At 32.1% G+C, this 15,366-nt stretch overlaps 1 protein-coding gene across 2 annotated transcripts in view; it reads right to left on the bottom strand.

The window, feature by feature from the left end:
• LOC142330283 (monocarboxylate transporter 9-like) overlaps nt 1–15,366 on the bottom strand; it is a 90,173-nt gene that overhangs the window by 36,298 nt on the left and 38,509 nt on the right. Inside the window, exon 1 of one of the 2 annotated variants that reach the window (XM_075375476.1) lies at nt 8,841–8,942. The exons of the other annotated variant lie outside the window; for it this stretch is intronic. The gene's annotated coding sequence lies outside the window, so the exon portion shown is untranslated. Of the gene's footprint in view, nt 1–8,840; nt 8,943–15,366 lie in introns of those variants that run through there. 2 annotated transcript variants of the gene reach the window in all.

Raw genomic sequence — 15,366 nt, 5'->3', positions numbered from 1 at the left:
TCTCCCCTCGACATTATTTAGTTTTATTATAAAAATATAGTAGATAGAAATAATATTTCAAAATTTTAAAGGCATTGAATTAGAAATTTTTAAAAAGGTTTAATATTGTTTAAAATTTAAATATCCATGGCAGAATAATATCATATTTTAAAAAATAAAACCATAATTTTATATATAAGTTCTAAAGAAAAAAAAAACTGTTGAGAATGTCTTCCCTTTTCCGTCCATGAAAATAATAATAAGATGAAAACGGGTTAACGGATTAACACATTAATTGTATTATATTAAAATAACTAACCAGTCAGGCTTGCTCGCTCCGCTAGTCCGACCGTCTAACAAGGGGGCTCTACTCCCTGGACCAACAACGGGTTCGTTATCCTCATGGTTATGGTAATATTAAAAATGTTATAGATATTTATAAAGAAAAAAATTAGTCATTTTACTTAATTATATTTCTGTTGCCATGGTGACAGAAATATAATGAAGTAAAAGGTTTTAATTCTTATTTCTTTTATACCTTTAATATCTTAATCCCCCAAGGGGGCTAAAGCCCCCCTGATTGATATGAATCAAAACCTTCCCTGGGATAAAACGAATGTATTACGAAAATTTGAAAACAATGGTCGGTTGGTTCTCGCGTGATGCTGTTGGAAACAAATACTCAAACTTTCGTATTTGTATATAATTATCTACAAAGATCTATTACTGATTAATATATCGATGTTGCTATATATTCGATTCTCGACTTGGATTCAGCATTTTTTGATGAGTCATATTTCCTCCCATTAACTACTTGGTAAAATACGAGGGAAAGTCAATTATTATCCGCAATGTAGTTATAAATTTTATTGCAATACAAATAGGAAACTTATATGTACGTAATTTTTCAACACAGTTCCCTTGCACTTCAATGCACTTGGTCCATCGTTGCACAAGCTTCCTGATGTCCTAATAAAAGAAGGTTTTCGGTTGAGCTGCGAGCCAGGAATGCACAGCTTCTTTCACAGTTTCGTCCGAGGTATATCGACGGCCTCTTAATGCCTTTTTGAGTGGACCAAACAAGCGGTAGTCAGAAGGGGCAAGATCAGGACTATACGGAGGACGAGCCAGTACTTCAAAGTTGAGTTTCTGGAGCGTTTCAGTAGTGTAGGCAGCAGTATGTGGACGGACATTGTCGTGCAACAACACAACACCTTTTGACAGCAGTCCTCGGCGTTTGCTTCGAATTGCAGGCTTCAGCTAGGCAGTAAGCATCTCACTGTAACGCGCACTGTTTACTGTCGTGCCCCTTTCCTCATAATGTTCCAGTAATGGGCCTTGTGAGTCCAAAAAAACCGTAAGCATTCCTGCGGACGGTTGGGACTTGAACTTTTTTTTGCAGGGTGAATTTGGATGTTTCCATTCCATACTCTACCGTTTACTCTCCGGCTTTTGGATGGATCCATGTTTCATCACCAATGATGATTCTGTCTAAGAAGATGTCCCGTTTGTTAACATAGCGATCCAAATGTTTTTGGCAGATGTCCAAGCGCGTTTGTTTATGCAACTATGTGAGTTGTTTTGGAACCCATCTTGCACAGACTTTATAAAACCTACGTCTGTTGTGGATGATTTCGTAGGCAGAATCGTGACTAATTTGCAGACGATGTGCCGCTTCATCGATAGTTACTCGTCTGTCTAAGAAAACCATATCACGCGTACGCTCAATGTTTTCCTCATTTGTGGCGATAAACGGTCGTCGGGCTCCTTCGTCGTGCGTAACACTTGTGCGACTGTTTTTGAATTTTTCAATCCATTCGTAGACACTCCGTTGCGGTAACACACTGTTCCGTACTGTACCGAAATTCTTCGATGAATTTCGGCCCCTGATAAACCTTCCGACCACGAAAAACGGATCGCTGAACGTTGCTCTTCTTTGGTGCAAACAGAAAGCGGAGCAGTCATGGTTAACGGCAGAACAGCGATAATGGAACTAACCTAGCAGCATCAAACCTGCACAGACGTAACAATAATTAAACTACTCATGCATCATCTACGCAACACGACAGTACTACCAACACAAACAAAAATATAACTAAATTGCGGATAATAATTGACTTACCGTCGTACATAAATCTAAGTAGTAAAAACAACTTAAGTATAAATTCTTTCACATAATCTTTATCAACATTAGTTTTTTTTAAAGAAATTTGTAGTTTACAAATTTCTTAAAAACAAAAATTGCGAATTTATTCCGTTACATTTAAGAAAATAGGTTTGATTATACAAAGTAACTCACGAAGAATGTAACAAACTTTCAGGACATACACTGCAGATGAAAATAAAAAAGAAATTTCATATACATATAAGTTCAGAAACGCTTCATTATCTTTCATCGGATGGCGGAAGATTTCGTCTTGATTTATCCGCCTAGGGTAAAATTAGGCCAGACCAAAATTATTCTTGGGGCGAAAATTAACGGGGTCGATTTAGTGATTTTATATAAAATCTGACCTGATAAAACTACAAAAAATAAATTCCAGAGTTTTAGTTCGTTACACATTTAGTGAATCACCTGTTTATCTTCTTTTACTATATAAAACAGAAGTTTTTTTTTTAATTTATAAAACAATGTGTTTGTTTATAACTATTCAATTTATTTTTGTTACTTTTTCTAGTAAATTACTTATCTTAGAAATTGGTATTGGGTGATTTTTGGTTTTAATTTCTAGTTATCGTTTTGACCCCTACCAGAGATTATCTGTGTTTGTCGACGTACACCGGCGAATGTCCGAATAAGCAAATATTCGGTCTCACCGACATATCTGGTATGTGTCGATATTCACCGGAGAATACTGACATTTGCCATATATCGGTCTTTCACAGTAACATATACATTCCGTACCGGCATGAAATATGTCATAATATTTTTTATTTACAAATAACAATTAATTTTTTAATTTTAAAAATAACAATTCCTACATGAAATATCGGTTAATTGAAAAATGTCCAAAAACTAGATTACCGTTGAATAAAAAAAACGCCAAAATTGAGCAAAGAAATGAAAAATGATTAATTATCACTCGTTACAAGAGAATATTTTTATAATTTTATCTTGCGCATTTCACGGGGAATTAAACATATTTAAAAAACAGTCAAAAAAGGTTATTTTGCTTTAAATTTAACCCAGTTTTTACGAAAAAATTCAATAATGAGAATGAGAATGCATAGGTTAATAACAACATTTTTAAAAAAATTTAAAAAACTAAAATTTTTATTTAAAAAAACTTTTATTTCTTAAATTCTACCGGACCAGTTTCAATCATTTTTGTGTTCAAAATCTTTTATCGAAAAACCTACCTAATTCATTAATCACTGAAGATATCGAATTGGCACCTTCTTTTTAATCGATTCAACGATTTAGAAAACTACAGACTTTATGTATCAAAACATAAAATCGTAAAGATTATCCCTGACATTCTTATAAATTGTATTGTTTGCTATAGGTTGGCGTTTCTCTGTCTATAATTATCAAATTAAGTGCATTTTGTAAATTGTATGCATCTACCCTTCCCATATCAATCAACTCCCATCTTTTCAACCGATTTTCATATTCAAGCCAAGCCATATGAGATCAGAAATCAAGTTGTACAATTGTTTGTTTATTTAATTAAGATTCAAAAATATTATTTTCGCAACAGGTATATTACGTAAGAAATCAGTTTTTCTCAGAAGTTATATTAATTTATTCTTTCCAACTAAATTATTTTGTACATATAAGAAACATTTCTTTTTTAGAACTACTTCCTTCTTTTTCTTTTTCTTGTTTAGCCTGAGGAAGCACCTTCAGTTATTACTTCAGAGGATGAATGAGGATATGTATGAATGTATCTCGAAAATGAAGTGTAGTCTTGTACAGATACAGGTCGACCATTCCTGAGATGTGTGGTTAATTGAAACCCAACCACCAAAATAATACCGGTATTCACGATCTACTATTCAAATCCGTATAAAAGTAACAGCCTTTACTAGGATTTGAACCTTAGAACTCTCAATTACGATGTCAGTTGATTTACGATGACGAGTTCACCACTAGACCAACCCGTGGGTCTTTAGAACTACTTAATTATTAAAAAATAGTTTATCCTTTAATTTTTTAGTCAAGAATTCTTTACTTATAGCTGTACCCTCTCCTTTATGTGCCATTATCAATGTTGCGTTATTTTGATAATATAAAAGTTTTCCACGGATTAGAACAAGGAAAATTACTTCCCAATTTAAATAAATAAATAAATATTGTATATAAAGAGATATTTCAACGTATACGGGAAATGATATATAAAAATATAAAAGATGCCATCTAAGAAATAAGAAAGAACTTACTGAAAATTATAAATAAAAAAATTAAACAGCAAAACAAAAGATTAAAATAAACATTATAAAGGAAACGATCCTAATCCTGGTAGGATTATCAACCTGTAAATGCGTCCGTCTTTTTCATTTTAATGAAATAGCCTACAATAATTTTCTAGCCTACTAGAAAATTATTCTTTTAATATTGTTTAGAATATATTTATATTGTTCAGATTTTAATAAATTTAAATGCGTTATATTCTTTTTATGTTGTTTAAAATTGTAAACAGAGATCACCGTAACTTAAAAGTTAAATGAAAATTAATCGACCCATTTTTTCATGTCCTTTGTACAAACACAGATTTTACATTTTACTGTTACAAAGAAAAAAAGATTTTGTTAAAAATAGCGGAAAGATAATACAAGGTAAAAAATGATGAATGATTGAGTGACAAGCACGATAAAAAAAAAAACGAAACGTACATTATCTTAGTCAATATCAACGTTTTAACGTGACGTCATGGCTACGTCACAACTAACCGACGTTCGATACGCGTTACGTCGTAGGAGGGGAATACGGGATGTAGGCGGCGTCGTATAGTCCAGGCACCGCTCGCAGTCACGTGCAGCTATTCGGCGTTCAGCGTTCATTATATTGTCAGCGGCAGAATTCCTCTAGTCATTTCCACAATCTAGTGTTTGTGATCCCAATGATGTCAACATTCGCAATACAATCTACCGGATTATACAATAAAGAGCGATGAACATTCTCCGCTCTAAAATTGTCGTAAATAAATTAAAAACTTTTATTTATTAATTAATGATCAAATTAAAATTGGACCCTGGTAAGAAAAGAATTAGGGTTAAGGGATGATTCACCACAATAAGTTGGTATTATAATATCACCTTAAATCGAACTCTGAAAGTATTCGGTCATGATCCTTACCAAAAAGCTTTCGTATTTCTATCCACAACGGGTAGAACCGTAATTTAAATTTTCAAAGTCGCATAAATAAATATTCTATTCAGATCAGAAATTAATTATTATATTATGTACGAGTAAAACACCACATACCGAATGGTAGAGGTATAAGAATCCTAGTAAAGACAGTTACTTTTACACGGATTTGAATACTAGATCGTGGAGACCAGTATTCTTTGGTGATTGGGTTTCAATTAATCACACATCTCAGGAATGGTCGACATGAGACTGTACAAAACAACACTTCATTTACATTCATACATATCATCTGAAGTATACCTTACGTAATTATATTAAATAATAATTATGCAATTGTCTGAAAATAATAAATCAATTAAATCGAAGTAAAATTAATGATTTTAAAGGCTTTAATTAATAAATGTCTGCGAAGTGTACATTTAAATACATGATAAAAAAGTACGCAAAAAATATATGCTTTCTAAAGTAAATACAAATATAAATTTTGCAGTTTAAAGTAACATGGGGAGTTTACTTCTCCTTTTATCACCGGAGAATTTCTTATAGTTTTTTTTTCGGCACAGCTGTTGTGCAGCTTTTATAACTTTTGTGAAAAAATCTGATGTAGCAACACATGAATTCCTTCCTTGTACGCCTATTAAGTTACATATACACATTTTTAAAAGTACATAAAATTTTATTTCACGAATAACTTAAATAAAACGTTTTCATATTTTTTTTTTTTTATTGTCTATTGAATTATTACTTATTATAAACCTTTTTTACAATCAGTGATTAATAATTATTAATAAATCATTAAATTTAAATTAAAAACAAAAATTAAAAAAAAGGAGATGAAGTCCGATTCGAACTGATAGGCAATCAATTCGAATGGACTTCATATGATATCGCTCAACAAAGTCATTAGGGGAAAGCATCCCCTAAGATCGAAATATTACATTAATTAAAATTATATTTGGCTATAACTCTGGAACCAATGAAGATAAGTACCACTTATGATACATCGTTGAAAATATCTCAAAGAGGGCTTATTACTGTAGTTAAGAAAAAGTCTAACATCCAGATTTTTTTGGATTTTGGACTTTTTTGGACATCTTTGGTTCAATTGATTGCAATCAAAAAGGGAGGTGCACAATAGATGTTACAACAGTCCTAAATTCAAAATTTCAACATCTTGCGGCTAATCGGTTTTGAGTTATGCGCGGATACGTACATACGTACGCACAAACGTCACCCTGAAACTAGTCAAAATGGATTCAGGGATGGTCAAAATTGATATATCTGTTGAAATCTGAAAACGGAAATTTTTCGCGATCACAATACTTCCTTCACTTCGTACAAGGAAGTAAAAAGATAAAATCTTATAATTATAACTCAATTGTTTTATTAATCCTCAAAAATTTAGGTTTAAAACAAAAATCGGTATCCGATTTTTTAATGAATAGATTCACACAAAAGGTTGTTTATGGCAAAAAGAAAATTGCATTTTGTAGTGTATTAAAAATGCTATACCTGACCGGGATTCAAACCTGGGTCCTCCAGATGAAATGGCTGAGATGCTACCACTCTTTTACGGTGATCAGCGTATTTCAAATAATAATTTATGAGTTCTACTCATTCAACATTACAAAAATATACTTGTACTAGCATCCCTGTCGCGGCTTTATATTATTTTCGTTTCCTGTGTTGGTCAAGTTTTTTTTAATGCTTTTTTAATCAAGTAACCGGAGACAGGTGCAGTCAGTCGCGTTGTACATACAGTAACAACGGCTGTGTTTGTTGAGTAGCCGCGCCGTATACCACCGCACCGCTTAAAAATATCGAAATTCAAAAATGTTTTTTTAGATATTTATCTGAAGACTATTTGAAAACCCCAATCTGGTGAATGTATAACCGGAAACAAGAAAAATTTGTAATCAATGTTTTTTTTTTACCTTTCTTCACCCCTTTCATGGTTGAATTTTTTTTTAAATATTTACATGATATCGTGGCTACAGAGTAGTTGGGTTTCAATTAACCACACATCTCAGGAATGGTCGACCTGAGACTGTACAAGACTACATTTACATTCATACATAACATCCTCATTCATCCTCTGAACTAGTACCTTACGATATTTCCGGAGGCTAAACAGAAAAAGTAAAATATGTACATGAAAATTACACACACCAAAAATCAAGTTGATATCTTAATTTGTTATCAAGGATTTCAAAAAAATAGCCAGGTTTCAAAAAAAGAAATCAAAATCCATTTTAACCCTTTAAACTCGGAATTTTAAAGAATCTAGAAATTAGTTTTTTAGATATTCACATAAAGATTACACATAAAAAATCAAGTTTATCTTTTCATTTACTACAGACATTAAAAAAAAAATTAATAAATTTCAATGTTACTTCATTTTAACCATTTAAACTTCGAATTTCAAAAAAAAAATGTCTTTATGTGTAAGCTCTTAAACCATAAGAATATGTATTCAAATTTTCATAATTTATCTTCAGTCGTTTATGCTGAGCGTTGATGAATCAGAACAAGTTCTTTATAAGTACATAATATGTTCATTAATTTGTATCGTTTAAAAAGTCATTAACTGATTAATATTGTTTCTATAAAAAAAATTTTTGGATTTTATTATAAATAAATTTAAGGGAACACCTTTTACTTTTAGATCGTTAATTAATTTATTAAAAAACAGGACCTGAAGCGTAATAAAATTATTTCTCGTCGAGTCACGCGAATATGGTTCAGTTTAATAGTGAACAGTACCTTTTTTTAACTATATAAGAATTTTTTTTCGAAGGTTGTTAATTTATAAATGTAAACAAATGGAAATGTTTGAATTTTTAATTTTCTAACAATCTGGTATACCAGAAGCATATTTACCGGAAGCTTAAAAAAACTTAACAGTTTTTATATCCTGTTAAGACGTTCCGTCTTTTTGAAATAATCCCGGCATGAAATATATTTCAGAAGGTTGTGCAATATAGATATAATCAATATTAAAAATAAATATGACAATTTAAGTGATTGATTAAGATGCTTTTAAGCGAAGTATGACAGTTTGATCTTGTTGACAACTAAATTAATTTGATCATCCCGTGGAAATATATCATCTTACAAGAACTCAAAAATTGTATACTGTAAACAATAAAAATATTATCATCGGTGGCAGCTAGTATCTAAAATTAATGGTGGTGCTGCTCAAGAAATTTTTTTTCTGGGTCTTTTCAAGGTCATATTTAAGATTTCTATAAAATAAAAGAACCGTAAAGAAAAGAATCAAATAAAATAGCTGAAAGTAGGGTAATAATCAAATTCTACACTTTATCACATTGAATAATATGATACACGGTTTTTAAGCACATCGTGCATAAAATATATATTCAGTTTAACCGAATAAGTAATAAAATGTCATTACAGATAACATTTTTTATTATTATTAGATAATAACTTAATAAAATGTCCGCTTAAAAACACTATAGTCCAATGGTGCTTAATTTAAATTCCTATGTTCACAGAAACAAATACATAATTAATTTTTACTGATTACCTTCTCTTTCGCCCTTCCAGAGTGTTTTTGGACAGATTTGGCAATCAAAGAGCCCTTGCTTTTCGCCGTCTTTTGATCACTACTGAAAAAATAACCGCTTTTATAATCCTTCCACCACCTAAACTAGAAAAGGGAACAAATAAGGAACGCTCCATACAACGCGTAGTAAACAGCATTCATTTGATATAAAATAAATTATTAATAATTTACATGAAAAAAAAAATTTACCTAACGAAAATTATCATAATTATAAAATACGTAACACATATATATATCAATGTACTGTTTTGTTTACTATGACAGACAAAAATTGTGGAATAAATGCGGACACGAAAGAGCTATAATAAAGTTGATTTGTACAATTCATTAAACAAATGGTTAACGTTGCAATTGGTTACATAATTATTGTTTTCCGACTTTTCTAACAAAACACAAAAAAAAAAAATAATAATGATAATAAATTCATAATACACTGAAGCACATCAAGGCCATTAAATTGTTCGACAGATACGAAACAAAGCCGAACACGAGATGAGAATTTACAACCAAAAAAAATAACAATAAATTAGTAATTTAGTAAAATGTACACTATGCAGTTGAATATTTATTTATGTATGTAAAATAAATAAATTATGCAATGATTTATAATGTAAGGTGTCAAATTTTATTAAACATCAAAGAAAAAAATCTTTTTCGGAAGATATGTCGAAATTTTCCGCAAGTCGAATCATGATACCATTACTATAGGTAGCTTTCTCAAGAAATCTACCTATACCTTTTGGGTTACTTACTGTATTTTGTAATAGGGAGTATGAGATCCGGCTTTATCCGATAGGTACTTGAGCAATGAATAAGCAGCCAGTGGACAGAAGTTCCTGAATCAGTTCACCTGCCGTCCCTCTCCCCCCACATTACACCAAGGATGTTCCAGTTCTATTCTTCTCGTCATTCTCAACGTAGATCTAATACGGTCAGATCTATACCCACAGAACCGAAAATTGGAAAAAAATAGATCGAATTTAATTAAAATGATTGGGTAGTGAGATAGGTGGATCTACTTTCAGAGGAATCAATGTACGAGACAACTTCACTCAAAGAAGTGCTTAAGAACTCTCTAAAAACCGGATGATCACAATCGTTTGAAAATCAGAGCACTTCACACATTGGAAGTAGCACATTACTGATCATCAATTTTGCACTGACTGGCTAAAATATATACTGCATAATACTTGTCTTTCCTTCATAAGGAACATTAAAAAAATACCACCGTAGTTCATTAAAGAAAAACCTCACCTACCTTTAAAATTGTTTGGTTTATCAAAGTATCCGACTGACCTTTAAGCTGTTCACCTGGACTCTTAAATCTCCCTCCTCATGGAGGTATGAATATTAAATATAGGGAAACAAAAAAAATTTTTTAAATCATAAAGTAAAGAAAGAAATTCACCTACAACAATAAATCAAACGTGCATATTATAACACGGCTAACAAAATAAAATTGTTAAGTATAAGGTACTAAGTAAAAAAAAAGAAATAGTAAATTGTAGTAAATATCAAATTAAATGGTATCATTTTCTATTTGTTAAATAAACATTTTAATTTTTTATAAAATAAAAACAACTGACATATTTAGCTATTTTTAGGCTTTCTTATGTAATCTTTCTTATGATATCTACCATTGGGTACTCTTTAGATAGATTTCATAAGAAAGCTACCTATTGTAACTGGTTCAAGGATTCAACTTCCAGAAAATTACGACATATCTTCGCGTTTCACATTCCGTAGACCCCAAAACCATCTTCCTTTAAAAGTTTATATATACACTAGCTCTACCCGCCACGCTTCGCTGTGGCACATTGTGGTTGCATAGATGAGAAATGAGAAACAAAACAAAGCATACGTTTCATAGAAGTTTAATTTTGCAATACTTGTGGATATACAATTTTTTTTTATTTTTCCACTGTCTGCGTAGATATAAAAGCTATCTGGTTTGCCGACTCGGGAACACGCAACGTACAGTTGCCCATGTGAGAAGCAATCCGCATCTAAATCTAAACCACACAATTCTAGAGATTGACCTTGAGCTTTATTGATTGTGATTGCAAATGCCAATCGAATTGGGAATTGCAATCTTTTAAATTAAAATGGTGTATCGGTCGGGATTATGGGTATTCGAGGAATGAGGACATCTTCACCTTTGAAAGCCCCTGTTAAAATCGTTGCTTCCACTACGTTATTCATCAATTTCTTAACTGCAAGTCGCGTGCCGTTGCAGAGTTTTGGCTGATTAATATTCCGCAACAGGATAATTGTCATTTTTTGATCGAACCGTTGCTAGAATCAATCTAATGAGGAATGTTTTCCCAGTTCCTTCTGGCGCGTCCAAGAAGAAGGTCCCCCCAACTCCGTCATTTTTCATTTGCATTATGCGATCGTAAATGCCTTTCTGTTCACGCGTTAATTTGGGAATGTTTGATTGGACATATGACTGAAGATAACCAATGTTGTAACTCTGTTCACGGCGTAAATCCACAACAAATGAAGCAATCGCAACTCGGGTGGGTGATGGCATTCCCAATTGACTAAGAACTTTATTTGCAATAGCTAAGCACTTGTCTTCAATATTTATCAATGCTTCGTTGCAAATGCCTTCGGTAAATTCCATGGTCATATTGGTATTTTCTAGGCGTACTCTATGCAAAATATCCTCAGCCATATGCGATCGATATCTTTCCCATAACTCTGTGGGAGATGAAGGGAAGCAAGCGGTCAATATAATTGCGAATAATGCGCGAATTTGGTTTGGATGTGCAGTGTTGCACGCGTCATTAATACATATATCCAACTGTTGGTCGTTTTCTAATAAATTCAGAGCTTGGTGAAAGGCACAGCTCAATCACGACACGATCACACAAAAGTACCTCGATTAAAGTGAATATTTAATCAGATTGTATAATAATCTGAATCAGATGCAAGTGGATACGTATTTTTTTTTTTTTTTTTGTTAATAAACAATGTAATTGGGAACAGATATTGTTTCACATGTGACTGTGGTTGTCGGTAGCTAGTATGGCGAGTGTTCCCCTCGCTTCTGGCAGATGGCCCGGTCACTGGTACACAGCTGACCGTTAAAAAAACTGTTTTCTCGCGGTCGCGGGTATGTGACTGATGCGAAAAATAGATAAAAACAATCTTTGATGCGGGTTATATATCGTGCTAAAATTTGAGCTCAATCTGTGCAGAACATGTTGAGTTTTTGAAGCGTTAACGAACTTAACATTCTTATATATAAAGATTTGTGGTCTGAGAAAAAAGTCCTTAAGTCGTGCGAAAAAACACATCATTTTAAATGCTTATAAAAGCAGAGTAATGCTTACAAATTACAGAATAATCAAACGGCGTTGATTTCAGATGTTAATAAACTGCTAACGTAAGTAGAAATTGTGCTGCTTCAGTGTACAACGTGATTATCATGTATGAATCTACTAATGAATTACGGTCTCCAAAGAAAACAAAACCCCGCAGGTCAATTGAGTAAAAGGTGAGATTTCGATAAAAACGCGATTCGTAAAAAAATTACACGAATTTGAATTATTTAGAAATAGTTTAGCGGTGTATTATGTCCTTTGGAAGAGAATTCGGTTATTGTCTTCGACAACGCTTTTTATCATTAAACGAAAAGAATTCAAGCCGTGTTATATAAAAACTACTGATATCAAAATGTGGCTTAGTTCAAAAGGAATAATTATTTAAGAGGTTTAAGTTAATGTTCAATTATTGCAAAGGGTTTCGCGTAATTATATTCCATAAAAAATTGGTTTGACACACAACGCCATATTGGCAAGTCGTGTTTTTATTCGCCTACTAACGAATATGTTTGCCGGCCTCCGTAGCGCGAGTGGTAACGTCTCGGACTTTAATCCGGTGGTTCCGAGTTGGAATCCCGGTCAGGCATGGCATTTTCATACGCTATAAATCATTCATTTCATCATCTGAAGCAATGCATAACGGTGGTTTCGGAGGTTAGAAAAAAAAAAAAAAAACGAATACTTAGTTGTGTGGTTTCAGTGTTACTATTTGTGAATTTTGTTCTTTGCTTTTACGTAGCAAAGAACGTTAAATGACCAAAAACGATTGTTTGGTCATATATATGTAAAAAAATAACCTAACAAAGGATTTTTTGGTCATTATGTAGGGATATAATTTTCTGTGTATTTGTTTATTTCGACTTTTTTTGTTTGTCTATTTGGGCTATAAGAAAGTTTGATGTTTTAATTTATTTACTGTAAGTCATCCTCCTTGGTGGCTTTTTTTTTGTTTTCGTGTTTTTTTTTGTTTTTTTTTAATAAAATACAGACGTTTTAGCTGTTAAATATAATTCAAAGAAATTTGTTACTTAATCAGTTGTGATTTTGTTTACATTGGCAACGGCCATACGGGCTCTTTGTGATTGGTCGTTGTGTTTGACGCAGCCATCTTGCATTGATCTGATTGGTTTTCCTTTGTTTACATTTTCAAATTAAAAATAAATAGATAGATTTATTAAAAATAGATGAAAACAATATTTGATGCGGGTTATATATCCTGCTAAAATTTGAGCTCAATCGGTGCAGAACATTTTGAGTTTTTGAAGCCGTACACAAACGAACTTAACATTTTTATATATATAGATTTATTTATATATATATATACATGTATATGTATATATATATATATATTTCACTTTCTTGTGGACACGATAACTGCCGCAATTTTGTGTCAGTCACTTTCAAATTGATACATATAATATAACTACCCAAAATCTCAGTCATTTTAAAGTGTTCGTTAGTCCTCTAAACATTACCTAAAACTTTTGTTTGAAACAATTTTTGATATCACCAATCCTTACGGCAAGGGTTGACCAAAGTGTTGCTGGAATTGTAAGAAGATCGTATGCTAAACATGTGAAACATTTTTTCATGTGCAACCATTTTCGTATTCAGTAAATTTGAAGTTTTTCTTCACTTTAAGGTGAAATCTTTTGTTATCCCCTACTTAGCACCGGTGAAATCTACCTCCGCCTTCCTGCGTGCCGAAAGGGATTTTTTATTTATGAATAACATATAAATTTATAAAGAATTTTCTTTATTCTTTAAACCCAAATAAAAAAACAAAGATCAAATTTTAAAAAATATATTAAAAAAAGAATCAAATGAACGAAGAAAAACAACTGCAATTAAAAAAAAATTGCAATTAAGTATTAAGACGGTAATTTTTATTGCATAACATTTTAAATTATTTACTTATTTTATACTTTTTTCTGGATTGGTCTATTTAGTCTCTTAAACTTTTTTTTTCTCTCTCAAATCGGGTATTTACAATCGGTTCCGATTAAGAAACCAAAAGTAAATTGCATTACAAAAAGTACTTGATGAAAGGTTACCAGCGAACGCCCTCAATAAAGCGTACATATATTCTTATAAATAAAAAATAAAAAATTTATATACATATACATACATAAACTACGTATACATAAAAAGTCTCAATAAATAAACACACTTGCATTAATTGGGATCACAAAGATTCAAGAAATCACATTTAAAACCCAAACCAAAAAAGAATTCACATTATTAAACAATAAATAGATAAAAAAATAGTAGCATAATAAGTCTACAGAAAGAAATAGAATGCGCCAGGCCACTCACTAATTCAAATACGTTTATCACATGTCTGATACCGTACCAGTTCAAATGTTACTCAGATATCCCAAGACCAGCACGTGTTGGCGTTTCAGCCGCTTGAGATATTCACTTATGCAGGAAATTAACTGCTAGAAAGTTCACGTAATTGTCTAATCGCTGTCTGTAACTTAAACCTAACATAAGGCAACCCAAGATAGTCGTGAATTTCTTCAATCCGAGCGAACCCACGATACCTCTGCAATGCATCACTCTAACTTGTGAAAATCTTGTATCATCTCAACGTTATTTTTGCATGTCGTACCCCATAACTGTATACCATATATCCAAACCGGTTTTAGAATCACCTAGCATATCAAAACGTCTGGTCTACAAGATTCTTAAATTTAAGAATAATAAATTTTTTGAAAATTATTACCAAAAAATACTTTTAAGATTCAAAAACAAATAATCAATTTTGGTTGGAAATATTAACAAATAAAGTATCTCACCAACAGTAAAAAGCCGATTAAAATTCTTTATAGGAAGCTTTATAAAATGATTACTTTCCCGTCTAGAGCTATAGCGGTAAAACGGAAAATATTGTAATCGGTCCAATTTGGGGGCATATGCAGTTTTCAGCAGATATTGACGTTTTGACACCTAAGGAACACAAAAAAACCGGATGGAAATTTTTCGGATGTTCGTATGTGTGTTCGGTGTCGCATTCTAAATCACCATGTATCTCCAGAACTACTGAACTGATTGGCCAAACATGGTCGAATTACGTCTATATATGGAGGAGATTGATGTCATTAAATTTTCAACGTAAAGGACAAGGGGGTGAGGCTGTAAAGCAAGGTCACCCT

The sequence above is a fragment of the Lycorma delicatula genome, chromosome 9, assembly GCF_047948215.1.
Source record: "Lycorma delicatula isolate Av1 chromosome 9, ASM4794821v1, whole genome shotgun sequence".
In the NCBI taxonomy this organism is placed as follows: domain Eukaryota; kingdom Metazoa; phylum Arthropoda; class Insecta; order Hemiptera; family Fulgoridae; genus Lycorma; species Lycorma delicatula.
Note: the sequence above shows the minus strand (reverse complement) of the source record. Positions and strands in the feature narration are given on the sequence as shown.